The sequence below is a fragment of the Otolemur garnettii genome, unplaced genomic scaffold (assembly GCF_000181295.1).
Source record: "Otolemur garnettii isolate 467f Iridium unplaced genomic scaffold, OtoGar3 scaffold00009, whole genome shotgun sequence".
NCBI lineage: Eukaryota > Metazoa > Chordata > Mammalia > Primates > Galagidae > Otolemur > Otolemur garnettii.
In genome coordinates, this window is record NW_003852404.1 from 2,884,165 (window position 1) to 2,887,050 (window position 2,886).

Genomic DNA, 2,886 nt, shown 5'->3' on the forward strand with positions numbered 1-2,886 from the left:
ACCACTCTGGCTAATTTTTAATTTTTTTTTGTAGAGATGGGGGGTTCTCACTATATTGCCCAGCCTGGTCTTGAACTCCTCATCCCAAGCAATCCTCCTGCCTTGGCCTCCTAGAGTGCTAGGATTATAGGTGTAAGCCACTGTGCCTGATCCGTGATGATAAAGTTAGAACATGGTTTGTTTCTCCTCTGGCTGTATTCTCTCTCTCCTTTGCATTCCATGACTTGCAAAGACTATCTAGGAAATGAATCTCTTCCACCTCTTTCAAGGCCCAAGCGAAATGTCCTCCTCCAGCAAGTCCTCCAGGCTCTCTCTGACCTCTTCTGTGAACTCTTCTGTGTGCCCTATTTCCTGTATACTTAGCATAGTGGATCTGATTCAGGGAGCCTAGTTTCCGAGCTTCTGAAGAGAAGGGTGTATCTCATTTATCTTCAAATCCCCAGTGGCACCCAGCACACAGTAGGTGTTTGATAGGATCTGCTGATTTGTCCTTAAGGGAAGAGAAATATGTAGTAATAGGTTCTTCCTCATAGGAAGCAACCATTGTGATTATTAGAGAGAGAATATAGGAAATGCAGTAAAGCTATTTTTTTTTTCCTTCTTGTTCCCAGTTTCCTAATTTGAGGCCAGTGCAGGAATGAAGCCCCTTCTCCCAGCTGGAGACCATTCACTTCCTCATCTCTAAGACCCCAGAGGTGTCTTCCCCAAATGCCTGAGCCATTGGCTCTAATAGGCGCAGCTGGATTCTGTTCTGCTACAGTCTCCTGCCCGTATCCAGCCTCTGCTGCCCCTACCCTGGCTCTGGCCACTGTGTCCTCTCCCCTAGCACAGAGTGGGGCCTCAGCTCCCTAATATAACTGCAGGAGATGCTCAAACCCTGTTTCCCCTGTCCTGCCCCACAGTGCCTGTGGCTCCCAGCAGAGTCCTAGGCCCTGATGAAGTTGTTCCCATGAAATGTTCTTGCCTCATGTATTCCTCTTCCGGGTGGTGTCTTTTTACCCCCAGAGAACTCAGGCGAGGGCATAGCCCAGGGATTGTGCGCCAGGGTGAAGCACATCCATCCCTCTTGGAAGAGAGAATTTGGGTCCTACAGGGGGGACTCCTAGCAAAGCATGGCTTTGGAGTTGGACAAACTTGGGTTCTGAGTCATACCCTACCCCATCCTTGACTTTAGACAGGTTGACCTCTGTAAGACGGAACTTCCCCATATATAAAATGGGTGCACTAATCCCACCTCCTGCAACAGATGAGAAAAACAGAGGGGAAAAAAATAAATGGAATACATACAGTAGGTGCTCAGCATAAGGTCGCTCCTTTCCCACCAGGAGATGTTGTAGAAATGAGAAAAAATGGGGAACACAGGCAAAGATGAGGCAGAATTTATTCTCATTGTGGGTAAGTCCAAGACTCAGGATGGAGACCACAGAGAGGCAGTCCCCAAAAGGGAGTCCACGCTGGGGGCAAGGGCCACACTTCTGTGAGTGCCAGGCCCACAGTGCCCCCGTGACTATGAGGATCCAGAGCCCAGAAACCGGGTGAGAGTGTGTGGGGTGGGGAGGAAGACAGGGTCCCCCCCAGTTGTGTCCTGACCATGTTTCCGACTTCCATAGGAAGGAAGAGCAGCTCGGCTATATAGAAATATAACATAGAGAGAGGTGTAGAGAGCGGGCCGCGGCACCCGGACAGGGCTGACTCCCCGAATTATTGCAGGAGGGAGAGGGGCTCAGTGCTGGTGTGTCCGCGGTCACTGTGCTGGCTGTCGGGAGGGCTGGGTGGGGCTGGGAGCTGGGCCGGCCCCTCCCTCTGGGGGGTGCCTTGAACCCTGCCTGCCGACTGCCCCGGCATAGGGCTGTCTCACCCTGGTGCTTTTCATGTGCTTTGAAGACCATTTTTGCATTGTCAGGAGTGAGGAAAAAATATTCTGACATGGTAGAAAAGAAGATATTTACATACCCTGGTGGGCCATAAGGGGAAGGGTCTGTCTGTGAGGGGGAGGGGCTTCCCAGGTGGCTGTCCCCGCAGCAGCAGCCACGGTGTGGGGTGGTGTGCGGGGAGGAGAGGCCTGGGCTGGGAGGCAGGATGCCCTGGCTCTGACCTTTGCTTGCCATGTGACCCAAGACACGGTACACCCCCTTCAGGCCTCAGTCTCCCCTGTGATACAGGAAGGGGTGGACGTGGGCTGAGATGCCAGGATCTTATGGTTCCTGATCCTAGGCAGGGTGGCAGGGGTGGCTCAGAGCTGGGCAGTGCAAGGTTGGCAAAGGGACTTCCAAGTGAGGAGGCCTGGGCCATCGGGGGAAGGCAGCAGAGACGGGAGGGGAACTTGTGGGCCCTCACCCTGGCTGGGCAGCCAGGGCCAGCTGAGGGCATTTCGTGTACTCTGCTGTGAGTCTACATGAAAGGCGGCCAGTAGGACTGGCCAGGAACCCTGTTTTCCTGTTGAAGCAGCGATGGGAGCCAGGTGGAGACTGCAGGTGGCCCCCCGGGCTAGAGGGAGGACCCAGACCTGAGATACAGCCAAGGTGGGCTCACCCAGACAGAGACAAGGGTGGGCCTGGTGCTGGTGCGGTTCAGAAATGGACCCTGGCTCCGGCCTCCAGGTGTAGGGGGCAGCTGCATGAGCTTCTCCCCAGGTCCCGTGGGTGTTGAGACCTGGGCAGCATCACGCTGAGTCACGCCTCCTCATTCATAACATGTCATCCACGGTCACGCATATGTGCCCCAGCCTTGACAGATAAACACACATCTCCAACATTCATCCTGATACCCAACTGTGTGGACACACATGTGATCACACACAAGGACCTCATAGAATACACTCCTCACAGCACACACACGCACGCACACAAACGCACACACAGACATGCATGCATACACACGCATGCA